Source organism: Mustela putorius, unplaced genomic scaffold (assembly GCF_011764305.1).
Source record: "Mustela putorius furo isolate JIRA1106 unplaced genomic scaffold, ASM1176430v1.1 tig00003854_pilon_pilon_pilon, whole genome shotgun sequence".
In the NCBI taxonomy this organism is placed as follows: Eukaryota; Metazoa; Chordata; class Mammalia; order Carnivora; family Mustelidae; genus Mustela; species Mustela putorius.
The window spans coordinates 3843311-3861165 of NW_025422006.1; the positions used below are offsets into that span (position 1 = coordinate 3843311).

At 39.2% G+C, this 17855-nt stretch overlaps 1 protein-coding gene across 5 annotated transcripts in view; it reads left to right on the forward strand.

Moving 5' to 3' along the window:
• RFX3 (regulatory factor X3) overlaps nt 1–17855 on the forward strand; it is a 287619-nt gene that overhangs the window by 83991 nt on the left and 185773 nt on the right. The gene's annotated exons all lie outside the window — the stretch shown is intronic.

Sequence of the window (17855 nt, forward strand, 5' to 3'; positions counted from 1 at the left end):
TTTTTATCAGAAATGGTTGTTGGATTTTGTGAAAAACTTTTTTTTGGTGTCTCTTTAGATTTATGAGGTTTTCTTGTTTTAGTTTCTTACTGTGGTACATTACATTTAAACTACCCTTGAAACCTTAAACTAGTTTTTAAATCCTGAGATTGAACCTACCTGCCCTTGATGTGGAGATTGTTGGATTCAACATTTTGAATTTTATATTTATGTTTATGAGGCTTTGGTGTGTAATTTCTTTTTTTTTAATACTTCTTCTGTTGTATCAGAATGATGCTGGTTTCATAGTATTGGTTGGAAGGTACTTTTTTATTTCATTTTTGAGAAAACTGTTAGGATTATTTATTCTTTAAATGTTTGATACAATTCACCAGCAAAGCCATCTGGGCCTGAAGTTCTCGTTTTCGGAAAGTTTTTAAGTACAAATTAAATTTCTTTAATAGATACAGGCTTATTCGCATGTCTGTTTCTTCTTGAATGAGCTTTGGTACTTCATCTCAAGGAACTGAGGTTTCTTCTAAGTTGTCAAGTTTATTGCCATAAAATTATTATAATATTCCATATTAATTATAGATTCTATAGTGATGTAACCTCTCATACCCGACATTAAATTATGTCTCTTAATTTCTGATCAGTCTATCTAGAGATTTATTAGTTTTTTATTTTTTTAAAGATTTTATTTATTTATTTGATAGAGATCACAAGTAGGCAGAGAGGCAGGCAGTGGGGGTGGGGGGTGGGAAGTAGGCTCCCCGCTGAGCAGAGAGCCTGATGTGGGGCTCGATCCCAGGGCCCTGGATCATGACCTGAACTGAAGGCAGAGGCTTAATGACTGAGCCATCCAGGCACCTTGAGATTTATCAGTTTTTTTAAAAAGATTTTATTCATCTATTTGACAGAGGGAGAGACAGTGAGCAAGGGAACACAAGTGATGGGAGCAGTGCAGAGGGAGAGGGAGAAGCGGACTCTCCACTAAGTAGGGAGCCTGATGTGGGACTTGATCCCTGGACCCTGAGATCATGACCCGAGCTGAAGGCAGATGCTTAATGACTAAGCAACACAGGCGCCTGGAGATGTACGAATTTTATTAACCATTTTAAAAAATGAGCTTATGCTTTCACTAACTTTTCCCATTTTTCTGTTTTCTGTGTTACTGAATTCTGCAATGATCTTCTAAAAAATATTCAGTAATTCTATACATTACTGACTGCTTGTCATAATAAATGTATTTTTTTTTTAAGATTTTATTTATTTGACAGAGAGAGATCACAAGTAGGCAGAGAGACAAGTAGGCAGAGGAGGAAGCAGGCTCCCCGCTGAGCAGAGAGCCCGATGTGGGACTCGATCCCAGGACCCTGAGATCATGACCTGAGCCGAAGGCAGCGGCTTAACCCACTGAGCCACCCAGGCGCCCGTATTCTTAATCCTCCTTATCTGTTTCTCCCATTTACCCACCCACCTCCCCTCTCTCAAGCACCGGTTTGTTCCCTGTATTTAAGAGTGTTTTTGTTTGTCTCTTTTTTCTTTGTTCGCTTTTGTTTCTTATATTCCACATATGAGTGAAATCCTGTTTGTCTTTGTCTGACTTATTTTACTCAACATTATACCCTCTCGATCCAGCCATGTTATTACAAATGGTACTCTCTCATTCTTTTTTTTTATCTTTGAGTAATATTCCCTTGCCTGTATCTACCACATCTTCTTTAACCACTCATCTATCAATGGACACTTGGGTTGCTTCCTTATCTTGGCTATTGTAAATAATGTTGTAATAAACATTGAGGTGCATGTATCTTTTTGAATTAGTGTTTTCCTATTCTTTGGATAAATATCCAACAGTGTAACTACTAGATCATATGGTAATTCTAGTTTTAATTTTTTGAGGAACCTCTTTACTGTTTTCCCTGGTGGCTGCACTAATTTGTATTCCCACCACGAGTGCATGAGGATTCCTTTTTCTCCACATCCTCATCGACGCTTGTCATTTCTTGTATTTTTCATTCTAGCCATTCGGACAGGTGTAAAGTGGTCTCTCATTGTGGTTTTGATTTGCATTTCCCTGTTGATTAGTGAGGTTGAGCATCATTTCATGTGTCTCTTGGCCATCTGTATGTCTCCTTTGGAAAAATATCTATTCAGGTCCTCTGCCCATTTTAAATTAGATTATTTGGGGGGGGGTTTGGTGTTGACTTTAAGTTCTTCACATATTATAGATATTAAGTTCTTATCTGATAATGTCATTTACAAATATCTTCTATTTAGTAGTTTGACTTATTTTGTTGGCAGTTTCCTCTGCTATGCAAAAGCTTTTTATTTTGGTATAGTCCTAATAGTTTATTTTTGCTTTTGTTTCCCTTACTTAAGGAGGCATACCTAGAAAAATGTTGTTAAGGCGCACATCCAAGAAATTACTGCCTATGTTTTCTTTAAGGAGTTTTATGATTTCAGGTTTCACATTCAGGTCTTTAATCCATTTCAAATTTATTTTTACATATAGGTGAGAAAATGCTTCCGTTCATTTTGTATGTAGCTGTCCAGTTTTTGTAGCACCAGTTATTGAAGAGTCTGTCTTTTCCTCATTATGTATTTTTGCCTCCTTTGTCATAGATTAGTTAACTATATAAGCACTGGTTTATTTCTGGGTTCTCCATTCTGTTCTGCTGATAAGTATCTAGGCGCCAGTACCATACTCTCTTGATTACTGTAGCTTTGTGTAGTGTATCTTGAAATCTGAGACTGTGATACATCCAGCTTTGTTCTTCTTTCTCAAGATTGCTTTGACTCCTTGGGGTCTTCTGCGATTCCATACAAATTTTAGGATTATTCAAGTTCTGTGGAAAATGCTGTTGGTATTTTGATAAAGATTGCATTAAATCTGTAGATTGCTTGGGGTGGTATGGACTTTTTAACAGTATTGGTTCTTCCAGTCCATAAGCATGGAGTATCTTTCCATTTGTGTCGTCTTCAGTTTCTTTGATGAATGTTTTAGTGTCTTCAGAGTACACTCCTTCATCTCCTTAGTTAATTCCTAGATATTTCATTATTTGGATGCAGTTATAAATGGGATTATTTTCTTAATTTCTTTTCTGCTACTTCACTGTTAGTGTACAGAGATGCAACGGATTGCAATATGTTAATTTTGCACCTTGTAACATTACTGAAATCATTTATCAGTTCTGGTAGGTTTTTTTGGTGGACTCTTTAGGATTTTCTATATATAGTTTCATGTCCTGTTTAAATAGTGAAAGATCAGGAATAAGCCAAGGATGTCTCCTTTCGTCGCTTTCACACAACACAGTGCTACAGGTCCTAGCTGCGACAGTGAGCCAGGAAAAAGAAAGAAAAGTCATCCAAATTGATAAGAAGTTGTAAAACTTTCACTATTTGGATTCTCGTATGATCTTTATTATTTCCTTCCTCCTACTTTGGACTTAATTTACTCATTTTTGCCCCCCAGTTTTATAAGGTAAATGTGGAGACCGTTAGGTTCAAATATGTCTTCTGTTCTACTATAGATGTGCTTTGCTATAGATTTCTCTCCATGTGCTGCTTTAGTGGCATCCTACAAATTTTTTATGGTATGCTTTCATTTTCATTCAGTTTAAAATACTTTCTAACACCATGTTTGGTTTCTTCTTTGATCCTTGGTTATTTAGAAGTGTCTTATTTTGCTCTAAAATATTCAGGCCCTTCCAGAGAACTTTCTTATTATTTTCTAATTTATTTCAGTTGTGAGCAGAGAACATAGAACAAATCTTGACTCCTTTTACTTCTGAGACCAGTTTTATTACCAGGATATTGTATACCTTGGTTTCTATCAATTTTTGCTGCTTGAATTTTGAAGGTCAATTATTAGGTACATACATTTAAGATTCTTACATTCTCTTAATGAATTAATCCCTTTATCATTATGAATTTATCCTTTGTGTCCCTGGTAATAGTTCTATTCGGAAATCAAATTTGTTTTTCTAATATTAGCATAGCCACTCTAGGTTTCTTTTGCTAGTTAATAGCAAAAGATAATAGTTTTTTATCCTTCTGTTTTACTCTCTTTATGTCTATATTTGAGTTACATTTCTTTTCTTTTTTTTAAAGATTTTTATTTATTCATTTGACAGAGAAAGATCACACGTAGGCAGAGAAGCAGGCAGAGAGAGAAAAGGTGGGGAAGCAGGCTCCCTGCTGAGCAGAGAGCCCAATGTGGGACTTGATCCCAGGACCCTGAGATCATGACCTGAGCTGAAGACAGAGGCTTAACCCACTGAGCCATCCAGGCATCCCTTGAGTTACATTTCTTAAAGACAGCATATTATTGATCTTGCTTTTTTAAGAGTCTGATAATATCTGCCTTTTAATTGGAGGGTTTAGATCATTTACATTTACTATGATTATTGATCTCATTTAAGTCTGTCGTCTTGCTGTTTGTTCTGTTTGTCTCATCTGTTCTTTTTTTTTTTTAGATTTATTTATGAGAGAGAGAGAGAGAGGAAAAGAGACTAGGGCTGGGGGACAGGTGGAGAGGGAGAGAGAGAATGTCCAGGTGACTCCCTGCTGGGTGTGGAGCCCTACTCAGGTCTTGACCCCGGGTCTCCCAGATCATGACCTGAGCCAAAATCAAGAGTCTGATGCTCAACTGAGTCACCCAAGGACCCCTCTTTGTTCCCTTTTTATCTTTTTTTTTTTAAACTTCTTTGGTTTGTTTATTTGTAAACTGTTTCTCTCATGGTTTCTAGACTCTAAGCATTCTGGTTGTCATCTGGGTTAGCTGTAATTTATTTAAAAGTAAATATAGACTTATGTCAGCCTTTCACAGCCTGGATTTCTAACGTCTTCTAAGAGTTTTTGACTGGGGATTTATAAGGGTTATTTTGCTATGCTAAAAAATTGCTTGCGGATTTTACATGTGCTGTAGTCCTTAAATATTAATACAGTTAAATATTGTAGTTGGTGTTAAAGGACCTTTTTTGGGATCAACCTTAGGCTTCTGTGCTCTTCTCATTCCTTGATGCAAGGATCTGGGTGAGCGGGATCCACACTCCCAGTAAGCCTGGGGTGCTTACTCAGAAGGACCACATGGAGAGCATCTTGGGGAGGGCAGCTTGCATTCCCAGGTTTACCAGTCTTTGTCTTGATTCTGGGGTTTTTCTCCCATTTTATTTATGGAGAAAGGTGGAAGAAGAGAGAGAACTTATTAGTTACTTTTCGGTCTCAATCTTCCTCCACCCATTCTTTACCAAATAAACAGATTGGTGGATTGTGCTTTTCAAAAACTGAGAAACATTTTCCTGTTTAGGGTTTTATTTTGTTTTTCTTTCTCCCCACCCCCCATTCAGTTTTAAAGAAGTGTATCCATCATGTCCTCCACAGGGAGAGAGGGCATTCCAGGTTCTGTGATCCGTGTAGAGTCGGGAATGGCATGAAGAAGGGAGAAAGGAGAGACGTGGTTAGGCTGGACTGATGCTAGGGTATTTTATCGCATTTGGAAATGGGCAAATCCTCTAGAAGTGGTGCCATGTGAGCTCTATGTGTGGGCTCCCTAGAGGCCTAGACTTGAGATAGCTCCATTCACCCTTGCCTAGCCCTGAGGAAAAAGAATTCCAAATTCCTCCTTTCCTGAAGTTGCCTTGTTCCTAGAGGATTTCCTGGAAGCAGCTTTGTCAGTAGAGGATTTTTGTCAAAGTAGTTCTAATTTCTAGAAGATATGTAAATCAGGGTATTCTTGTTCATTCTTTATTTTAAGTCTGGCTCTTAAAATGTCAAAGCAGCAGAATGTGGTACATCCCTATTAAATGCAGGTGCTTTCTGCCCTGTTTACTTCAGACAGTTGAGTGTCTATAGTGGTTTGGACTGATGGTTTGTAAGCTGATGAACGGATGCCAAAAACTAAATGTCTCTTGAGTACAGTGGAGCCTATAGTCTAGTCTCCATGAATATTAGGGCAGTGTGCCAACTTGAGCTGGCTTAATTCTGCAAGCAGGAGCCCTTTGCAGAAGGATTCATGGTAATTAACCAATTCAAAGTGCAATATTTTCCTTTCATTAATTTGGCAGAAAACAACTAAATATCTACAGCAAGAATGTTTTTGACATTTTCATTTGCCTGCTTGGAAAATAATGGATACTTTGAATTGTGCTAGAAAAGAAAACTGTTAGGATTTTGTCATTTCCATTTTAGCTTCCTAACAGACATGTGGATTGCTCAATTAGAAATTATTTTTAAAGAAATTAAGGAGTGAGGGCATGGTTTAAATAGGTGATGGGGTTTAAGGAGGGCACTTAGGGCGATGATGAGTATTGGGTGAGGTATGGAAGTGTTAAATCACCGCATTGTATGCCTACCTAATATCACTACGTATGTTAACTAACTGAGTAAAAAAAAATTTAAATAAAAATGAAGTGGGAGGCGTGGACTGCAGGGGTAACCAGACTGGATTCATATTTTGAGGTGGTTGCTCGCAGGAGGTTCTTTGGGGGTCTGTTGGCTCAAACCATTGGTTTTTACATTTTCCCTGAATGTTCCCTTTGGGTGTGATGATTGCATATCCTTCCTCCCTGCTCGTTATTTTTCTAGTCCAACTATTGCTTGGAATTTCTTTCTTTCCTTTTTCGCTGGGTTCAAGAAGTATTTGTTATCACCGTCAGCTCAATCCAGTAATTGTTAATTTTTTACTTTTAGAAGTGGATCAGGACCAGTTACTGGGAATGAAGTATTTTGAGAAATTTTGAAACTAAAGGCTCAGTGATGGCAAATATTTCCCTGGAAGATTTACAGAATTATTTATTTTTTTAAATGATTTCTTGGTCTTACTATTAATACTGTTATCTGTTGATAACATTTGTCCTTTCACTAAAGATATGTTTAATAGTACTCATACCTTTGATTACTAGGCTCTGGTTATGAAAAACGATCCCTCCATTTAATGTTTTCCTCTTACGCTATCGTGACATTTTTCTTTGTGTGTGTATTTTTGTTTGTATCCAGTCTTTATAGACTGGATATATTCAGTTAGGTACTATTTTATTTTTAATATGCTTTTAGTTTTAATATCAGAAACCCATTTCAATCTATCTAAAAAGAGAATTGTGGAAGGTTATTGGAAGCTCTCCCAAAGAACAGCTTGGCCTTGTGAGCAATTGGAATGTGCCATTGGTAAAGCCATTGAGAACCTAGGTAGTGTGCTCCCCATCTTTTATAATTGCTTCTATCTGCACATCTCTGCCTTCTTCATACTCATTTACCAATTTAATTTCACGCACATGACCAAATACAGTTGCCCACCACCACCCTTGAGTTCATCTTTTAGAGTGACCAGTCTAGACAGAGATCCCAGTTCCAAAAATCCAGGAGAGAGAATGTGGACCGGCTTGGAGCAGGTGTCTTCCTTTGATCTAATCAGTTATTGCCAGGAGGGCAGCATCCTGAAGTACCCATTTGGCTGCTCTGGCCCCACTGCCATGAAAGGCAGCCTTTTTACTTTAAGAGATAGCTGCATTCTAAAAATTGGGCAACAAAAGAAAATTTCTGTGAATGTAAGTGTAAATAATCATCTGTCCTTTCAATCTATAAAATTTTTGTGCCCATTTGGGTCAGAAACTGTGCTAATTAGCAGGGATTCAATGGCTAATGAAATAAATGTAGATCTTGACCATGAAGAACTTACATTCTAATAGGGGGAATAGAATTTTTAAATGTCAGCAGGCAAGTAATGATTATAAAATGTGGTAAGTGCTTTGAAGAAGATACACAGGGCTGAGCTGGAGACCTGGACTGGGAGCCAGTGGGGAAGTGGCAGGTAGAGTAAGGACATTTCCTTTTTGTCCTGTTTCTCAAAGTGATGACTTGTATGCTTAGACTTTCGGATTAGGGGAGGATGTTTCTATCAGGGAAAGTCGTATGAACAAAGGTGTTGAAGTATAAGGAATTTTGAATCCTTGAGAGAAGAAAAGGGAACCGTGTGGATGAAATCTAGGAGCGTTTGGAATGAATATGTCAGGAACAACTAGCTCTTGTACCGTCTACGTGGACCAAGACTGTGACTTAGTGACTTAGCTCTGTGACGTTTGTTAGAAAGTGCTAGGGTGAACGTAAGGAAGACTGAGTGACACACAGTAATGATGGCAGGCGTGGCATTCTGTTAGATGCTTATTCTTTCTTTATTCATGTGTTCCTTAAACATGTGCTTTATTATGTGTCAGGTGCTGTTCTAGGTATTGAGACTTTACACAGTAAAGAATTATACACAGTAAAGAATGGGGTTTATCAGAATGTTGCCGCTCAGAAATCTGGTCCTTTGACTAGTATGTCATCAGTGGACCAGGAGAACTTAGACATGCAGACTCTCAGACTCTCCACAGACCTACTGCCCCAGAATCTGCATTAAGATCCTGTGGGGCCTCATGTTCTAAGATCAGTTGAGTCAGGTTCTGCGGAGAGATTGAGGTTATCAGCAAATTTTATTTTTTAAGATTTTATTTATTTATTTGACAGACAGAGATCACAAGTAGGCAGAGAGGCAGGCAGAGAGAGAGAGAGAGGAGGAAGCAGGCTCCCTGCTGAGCAGAGAGCCCGATGTGATGCGAGGCTCAATCCCAGGACCTGAGATCATGACCTGAGTGGAATGCAGAGGCTTTAACCCACTGAGCCACCTAGGTGCCCCTACAATGTTTTGTTTTGTTCAAAGATTTTATTTATTTATTTGTGGGGAAGAGAGAGTGAGGAAGTGCAAGAAATGGGAGCAGCTGGGAGAGGGAAAAGCAGGCTCCCTGCTGAGCAAGGAGGTTGCTGTGGAACTTGACCCTAGGACCCTGGGATCATGACCTGAGCTGAAGGCAGCTTAACTGGCTGAGCCACCCAGGTGTCCCTGTAAACAGTGTTTATTGGGACAGCAATGTCTACGTGTTTATGTATTGCCTGTGGCTGCTTTCATACTCTAGGGACATATTGGAGTAGTTGCAACAGAGACTCCATGGGTCTACAGAGCTTCAGCTACTCTTTGGCCCTTGAGAGACTCAATATGTTGCCCTTTTTTTCTAGAGTATAAACATATTGCTTGGAATGCACAAAAGAGATTAAATTTTACTTGTTGGTGAAAAGCTTTTGGAATAGGTAGTATTTGAATTCTTCTGAAAAAGAGTGGTTTGACACATTTTACGTCTGAAATCTGTAATTCCAATGGCATACATTGAAGTCTGATATGTAAAGAATATTTAAAAATTCAAAAGACTGATCCGACTTTGTGATTGGTACTATTATGAAAAATGGAGACAGGCCTAGGCAATTGAAGAATGTTGGTGTCATGGTGGCATAATAAAAAGAACGTGAGTTTACTTAGTTTAAAAAAAAAAAACTTTACTTACTTTAAAAAAAATTTAAGAAGTGTTTTTGTAGCACAATTGTTTATATTATGCTGAGGGTATTTCAAAGATTGCCAAAACATTTGTTCATATGTCTACCTTATTTATAAGAAACTGAGACTACTAAAAAAGTCAAGTATTTAGCCAGCGAGTAACCAGTAATGGAGATGGAACCTAGGATCCAGGTCTTCTTTTTTAATGGTTTTACTTATTTATGTGAGAGAGAGAGTGAGAGAGAGAGCATGAGAGAAAGAAGGTCGGAGGAAGAAGCAGACACCCTGCTGAGCAGGGAGCCTGATCTGGGACTAGATCCTGGGACTCCAGGATCATGATCTGAGCTGAAAGCAGTTGCCTAACCAACTGAGCCACCCAGGTGCCTTCTAGGTCTTCTGATGAACTAATTGAACTTCATTGAAGCAAAGGGATCTAAGGAGATTCAGTGTTTTAACTTCTTGGACAGTACCCATCTTTCATGCCAAGCTTCAGTCCATAGCCCTGCGCTTTTATGTATCCCTCAGTGTTATACTGCTTGTAAGATTTCCTTGGACTATTGCTGAAAACATCATTTTATTCTCTTAAATACCATTTTGTCTCACTGAAAATTATGTTGGTCACCCTGGACAGATAGATTATTTCTTTGTTATAAGATAGCCGTGATTTGAATGCAAAAAAAATCACTTGTTGGGACAGCTATGAGTAAGGAAGGAAGAGAACCTGGAAGAGTGAATGAAGCTCGTGGCCTAGGTCAGCTAAGGTCTGGGACTTCCTGGGCTCTCAGTGTGGTTGTTAGCTTTGCACATGGGCTGTGGCTTGACAGCAGTGCTCAGACAGGATTTTGTTGACTTCATAGGCTGCTCCAAAGAGACTGAGGGCTTTGAAATAGGAAGAGACGTCAAGTCCACTTCTCTGTTGTAGAAAGCAGATGTAAAGCAGATGTAAAGCAGCCAGGAAGATACGTGGTGACTTAGAGACCATGGATGTGTCTAGAGACCCAGAGTACTAGCCTGCCTCCAAATTATCCCATCCCATTACTTTGCAAGTGAATTCAGCTCAGGCAAACTAAAAAGATCTGAGGCAAATGGTTTAAGGATGCGATTAGCACCTCTAGGAACTTAAAGGGAAGAATTCTTGGAGGCCTCATGTTCTAAGATCAGATGAGTCAGGTTCTATGGAGAGATTGAGGTTATCAGCAGATTTTATTTTTTTTTTAAGATTTTATTTATTTATTTGACAGACAGAGATCATAAGCAGGCAGAGAGGCAGGCATAGGGAGAGGGAGAAGCACGATCCCCTCTGAGCGGAGAGCCTGACACGGGGCTCGATCCCAGGACTCTGGTATCACAACCAGAGCTGAAGGCAGAGGCACCAACCCACTGAGCTACCCAGGCTCCTCATCAGCAGATTTTAAAACAATTGCCAGTTCGTGTCTGTCTCCACACACAGACACACACCCACGCAATTATAACTATATTTTATGACTGTGTGGGTTTAAAGACAAACACATTAAGAGCTGCCAAGCATTTTCTTTGTTCTAAATTTTTAGTTGTTGTTCTGATTTTAAAAGAAATTAAAACTTTTTGTGGGCCCCTGAAGGTGTTATGGGGCCCTAGGCTCTGTGCCTGTTGGGTAAGTCAGCCCTGTTTATCTTTAAGCATTCATTTGAGTTAGCATGTCAAGTATCTGAATCAATGGAGAAAGTCATACTTGGGACGAACTATGGTTCTTTTATGGGACTAACCATTTCCTATAAATGGTTTATTAAAATTTTTAAAAACCAGTATGTTTATTTGCTTTCTCATTTAGCTTTCTCACTGGGAAACAGGTAGATGTTTCCATGGTCTTTAAATATAGCTAGGAAAACCATTATAATTGTTAGGGTTGAGATGGGAATAATGTGAGGAAATTAGGAAACGAAGATAATTCTGATGACTTGAGGTTTTTTTTTTCTTTTGTTCTTTTTCTTTGGACTTAAGTGGGAATAAGGAAATGTACTTAAGCAAAGGAAGGAATGGGAAAGGCAGTATAGTAGCAGGGTTGTGCTGAGGCTTTGTTTGTGCTCTTTATATTCATGAAGAAAACACGTATGGGAGGAAAGATTTTCCAAGTTAAATTTAAAACATTTTTGCTTAAACTTCAGAAACTCTACAAAACTTACAGTAATATGAAGATTTTCAAAGTGTTCCATCTTGATATAAGGTCTTCAAGTTCTAAGATACTGTATACAAATTATTTAAGAGTATATGTACATTTAACTCAGCACCTGGGTGGTTCAGTGAATTAGGCCTCTGCCTTCGGCTCAGGTCATGATCTCAGGGTCCTGGGATCGAGCCCCACATCAGGCTCTCTGCTCAGCAGGGAGTCTGCTTTCCTCGCTCTCTGCCTGCCTCTCTGCCTACTTGTGATCTCTGTCAAATTAAAAAAAAAAAAAAAAGAAGAAGAAGCTTTAATTCAGCACCATAAATTACCGAAATTGAGGGCAGGAAAAGAATAAGACAAATACAAATTAAGATAATGAGAGAGAACAACTATCATTAAAAATAACGTGGACAAGAGCTTCTGCTACCGACCTTGACAGAGTAACTTCTACTGGTCTAAAACCACCTTCCATAGACAATGTTAAAGCTGAAGAAACATGAGACAGCTGTTTGCAGGCATTGACACCAGGACTGAGATTATTGAAAAAAGGCAAATTCATAAGAAGAGCTCCATGTTTGCCTTGGCTTTCTTCTGAGAGTTTTCTGACAGTGTCACAAGGATATGGAGTCTAATAGTGATGCCTTGAGCTAAGAAGGCAGAGATCAGAGTTTTTGGGCTTTTGAGGCAGCTGGGAATTGGAGAAGGGCACCAAAATGGACAAAACTGTTCAGAAATGGGGGTCCAGAACTCTAAAGGTGGGCTTCTCATGAATCTCGGCTGATAGGTGGACTACATATGGACTGAAGAGCCTGTGAGCTTCCAAAGGACTAAAAAATGCACAGACATATTAAAGATTCCTGGCAGACATTAGTGCTCTGTCCCAGGCAAATAGAAGGACATTGCTAACAGTGTAGACATCTACCTGTGGACCCAAAAGTCCACAGCTTTGAGTCAGGACTCTGTCCTGGAGTGAGCTTACTCTACATCCACCCTAACAAATTAAAACTAAACCTGAGAGGGAGGACAAGATAGAAGTTGGGCCTGACAGACAAGAGGAGCTTGCAAAACCCCTTGAGCTTTCCTGAAAATCATCCCAATAAGACATAAACAATGATGTTCAGCCAGTAATTCTGAGCCTGAGAACAAAAGTCACTACTCTTCAGAGGAACATAGCAGAATCAGAATCCCGGTTCTCTACACTCTATTACATTTTGTTACAACTGGAAGTCACCAGCAGCTCTGTGGCCTCCCATTTCTTCATTCTGGCTCCCTAGTGTTGGTTTCACTTGGGTATTCCTGTCTCAGCTCTGATAGGGCTTCCAGTAGCTCCTAAGTCTTAACTGTTTCCATATTTACCTGCATTGGGAAAAAGTATATTTGTCTCAGTGTTTCTAAAATCCTGATAATTCATTCTGATTCGGTCAGTAAAGGTCATATTTCCACTTCAACTAATCACTCTGGCCATGATGGTGCAAAATCCCAATTGTATACTGGATTATGTATTATATCCCTGGAAAGAATGGTGCTTGGAGTTAACGTCTTTGGAACGTGTAGATCCTAAAGCTTCTGAGAAAAGAAAAGGGGAGAATAAATCTGAAGAGAGGTGGTGAATGTCCATCGCACCTGCCATTACCCACATTACATTTAAACTTCCTCTTATTCCCACCTGTAGGGAACTCTTCTTACCCCAACAGTAGGAAAGAACACGATTTTCCTGGCTGATCACCTTATGATGTAGGACACACACCTTGTTATCTTTTCCTATGTCAACAGGTTTCGCGGGGCACTGTTAGTAATACTTGAAATTTCATCCAAAAGAGAATCATTCTAAAATGTGTCTTATTTTCCCATACGGTAGAATTTTACCATTAGGTAGCTTATACCAAACGGGAACTCTGCACTGGATATGCTAGGGATGAACAGCAATGTATTTTTTAAAAGCAAAGCACAGTTCAATTTAAAAAACGTTCACTAAACACCAAATATGAAAGGCATGGTACTAGTAGCAACTATAGAGTTCAGCAATTGGACATTGTGAAAGTTTACTTTGGTTTTATAAAGGGAACAAAGTAACACTCAGGAAAAGACTCTTAGAGGGCATCTGATTTGCCCTGAGATGTACTGCCCTTTCCAGGAAGCCCACCAGGAAGAGCTCAGTGTTAAGAAATCAGTAACTACTACCTCAGAAGTTTCACATGCCATTGTTTCTGGGATACTGTGACTATTCAACAAGCAAGACTTGATTTTAGTTTAAACTTTAATTAGGGTAATTATTGTCCTCTATCTGTGGAGGACAGAATCTGTGTATTTATAATTTCAATCCTATAGGAGTCTATTTCTTCCTCTTAGAAGGTAGCACTTTGTACATACGAGGGCATTTGTGTAACCCTCTTTCATCTTTTGTCACCAGACTAAACATTCGGTCACTTCTCACAGGTGACAGCATTGCCAGATACACTCACCATAAAACTTCCTCCTAAATGTCTTTAATTTTCAGCTCTTTCAAATGTTCATAGAAGTAGACACCATACCCTCAATGTGATCTGAACAGTGCCGTTAGGATCGTGGGAACATTTACTTCACTGTTTGGAATATGTCACTTCTAAAATTTTGTCCTTGTTGTGTTTTAATCACCTCAGTTGAAGTACATTTGTTATATACAATGCATATATGAAAATATACCCTTCTACAGCGTTCAGTTTGGTTTTAAAAATTTATATCCATAGAATCACCACCACAATTAAGATTAGGACATTTTCATACCCTAAAAAGCTTCCTTGTGCCTCTACTCAGTGTCATGCCCACTTCTGATCCACAGTCCAGACAAACAACTGATCTGCTTTCTAGAATTCCACATAAATGGAATCAGGCGGTATGCCCTCTTTTGTGCCTTTTGTTTTGCTTAGCATAGTGTTGCTGCTATTGGTCTCCATTCTCTTGTGTGTGAATGGTTATTTTCTTTTCACTGCTGATTAGTCTTCCATTTTAGGAATTTACCGTAATTGATGGGCATTTGGTTGTTTTCCGTTTTTGCCTGTTATGAACAAAGCTACTATGAAGATAGGTGTTCAAGACTTTATTCAGACAATTATTATCATTATTATTATTATTATCTGTTAAGTATCTACAAATGGAAATTCTGGGTCATGTGGTTAGTGTATGTCTAACTTAAGAAAAAGTTTCCCAAGTACTTTCTGAAGCGGTGGTACCATTTTACATTCCCACCCCAGCAGCAGTAATTTCAGTTCATACACATCCACTTGCTTTTTTAAAATTGAAGAGAATTCTTAGCATATGTTGAGATAGTGTCAAATGATGTCAGGAAAGCACTCTTTAGGCATCAGAGGGTCCATTTAGCCTGACTGTTCTGGTCGTATCGTCCTACAATAAGGAAATAGCTTCTGTTTTTATCTTTTATCCTCTCAAAATTATCATGTGTCTTGCAGATGTTTAGCTTTCTGACAAGAGCACTATTTTTGTACAGCTGCTGCTTCTTCATCTTCTTCTTCTTCTTCTTTTTTGTATTTTTTTTAAAGACATTTCTATTGTAACAGTCCAGCCAGGCATCATACTAAAATCTTGTAGAAATCATGTTTCTGAAATACATCTCTCCTTTTGAAGCTATTCGTTTTTATAAAACTCTTTGTCCCTACATGTGTCATATCTAGCAGGTTCTTACACATAGCAGGTGTGCAGTTAGTGTCTCTGTTTCCTGAATATCCTATTTTCATTCTATAATGTATACTATTTTCTTTCTAAGCAAGTAAATATATCTGACTTAATTACAGAACCTTAAGTATCATGATGAATGATTCAGATTGTTGAATTTGATCTGTAAATCCCTTCAGAGATCTTTTATTCCCAGTAGCATCAGAGGGTAGAGAAGAGGTGCTTCTGGTAAGAGAGTGGAAGGTTTTTCCTTCACTAACAATGCAAAATTCCTTTCTATCTTGAACTCAGAATCCTGTAAGGTTGGATAGATCCAGTCCATGACAGGACAGAAGAGTCACTGTGTTTTTGCTTTGACTTCAGGTTATCTTCTTAAAAAAATACCAAACACACACACATGCAACTCTACTTCCATGACCACCACCACCACCACCACCACCACCACCACCACCACCACCCCTGAAAACCCAAGTTTGTTTCAGGACCAGTTCACCAATGTAGAAAGTCTACTGGACTGAAGGAAGGTCAGTCTTCCTTTCAGGGGAGGGGTACACATGCCAGGTTGGTTTAGCTGAACATGTTTCACCTGGAGTAAAGCCCGTGGGCTGACTGATCCAACCTCCTCTGGTCTTTTCTGTAGCTGCTTCTTGGTGCTTTCGTAGACATCTTTTTCTATTCCAGAGAACAAATCAGAACTCCTTATACAAATTCACCCTTTTCTTTTCCTTTTCTTTCTTTTCTTTTCCCTCTCCTCTCCTCTCCTTTTCTTTGTTCCAGCAATGAAGCACAGTCTTTTTGGCTTTTGGAACGACTATAGGTCCTGTTGATATGCTCAAGTGACCTGCTGGCATTAATGTTGTGATAGACTCTCGTGTGCGTTGTGCAGGGGGCGGGTGGTGGGAGAAGCAGAGAAAGAGAAAATGTAGTAGAAAGGAATGTGTAAAGAAGACAAATTTAATCTATCAGGGTTACTTTCTATATTTCATTTGTGTCATGTAGCGCACCTCTACAACTGTAGTGAACAAGTTCCATGCCTCGATTTCCCTGTCTGTGAAATAGGGATAATAGTACTCATGTCATTGGGTTAGTGGAATGATTCAGTGATTTCACCCAAGAAGGACTGGGAATGCTAAGAGTTTTAATCTGCTATTCTGTACAAGAAGAAGCACTAGATAGTATTTGTTTTAAAAATGCACACTCCTGTCATATATTTTCGTAAAATGGACTAGAAAATGTTAATGTGACTCTCTATGGAGCTAGACGTCTGGCTATTTAAATGTTCCATTTTTTCTGTATTAAAATTTAAGTTTTAAGTGGAAGGAGGATATTACGCTCTTAAACAAAAGTAATATTCTGAAGCAAGTGCATTAGATGTGTTGGGTTTCCTCTCCGTTGTTTTTGCCAGCATCTTACACATACTGGGTTTTGACATACTCCTCCAGACAACATAAGCCACGAGTTCAGAACACATTGTGAACACTTCCCAAGACAATCTGGGTGGTTCTTCAGAGGTTCATGAATACCTTGTCTTGGTGTTTACTGTGACTGAGTTCATTATTCTGAGCGTTCTAGGTCAGTCACTGGGTGTGGCCAACAGGAGGCAGTCTGTCCAGATGCAGGAGATCCCGTATCAATTATTCATTGCCTGCCTGCTTTTTATGCACATAGTAGAAGTAGGTGCCTCTGAGATTTCCACAAATTTCTTTACACCTTTGGCCAGTTTCTGAAATAGTCTCATGACTTCACAGAAGAGAAGGATCTACATTGGCTGGTTTCATTTGACTCTGGTTTATTGTTGGTTCTGCAGATCAGGATCTCAGGGATTTACGTGGACAAAATAATTTTTGACATCCTGGGTTATCTGAAGGTAAGAAGCAGGCGTGAAAGAGGCAAGAAAGTAAAGGAAGGAATGGGGCTGGTGATGATAGGCAGTTAGGGAAAGACGAGTGCTTTGGAGGAGCCGTTGCTGACTTTGTGCAGTACGGAAACTGCCTTGGTCCGGGTACCCCCACTGCCTTCATCTGCACGTGCTACAGCGATGTAGTCGATCGACTCTGCAATCTGCCGTGAGTTTGCAGGAAAATAGAAGCCAAGTTCTTGCTCACTTGCTGGTTACAACAACTTTGGACAAGTCTTTTAAATCTTCTTGCTTCAGTTTCTTCACCCATGAAATACATAGTTATTAATAAAAATACCTCTGCCATGTCTTCCTGGGACTACTGTGGGGGTCCAGTGAAATAATGTATGTAAAAATTTTATAAGTGGTCAAGCTTAACTAAATAGTTGACGATTAGCCAGCCTTCCAAGCCACCTTAGCTTTCTTACTTTGCCCTGGGCTCCTGTTTTCAGGTTTCCACCATCTTCTCAGCAGGCATTAGGCTTAGTGAAACATGGTGTGCTCTGTTAATACAGTTATCAGTGCATGAGTGTTTTCGTGACCTTGATCCTTCTCCCATTGGTGAAAGCTACTGGTTGGAAAAAGTCAAAGGAGGCAGCACAAATGCAGAGAGAACTTTAATCTACTATTGGGTGACTGAGGATGGATGGAGACAGAGCGCTCAGCGGGACAAGTGTCTGGGCATCCCCGTGCTTTCTGCCTTGTCCTCATAGTCTCACTCATTGCCTTGATGTGCCATCATGGCCCACGTCCTCATAATTTCGGGTAAGGATAAAAAGTGCCTGTATGGTCTGGGGAGA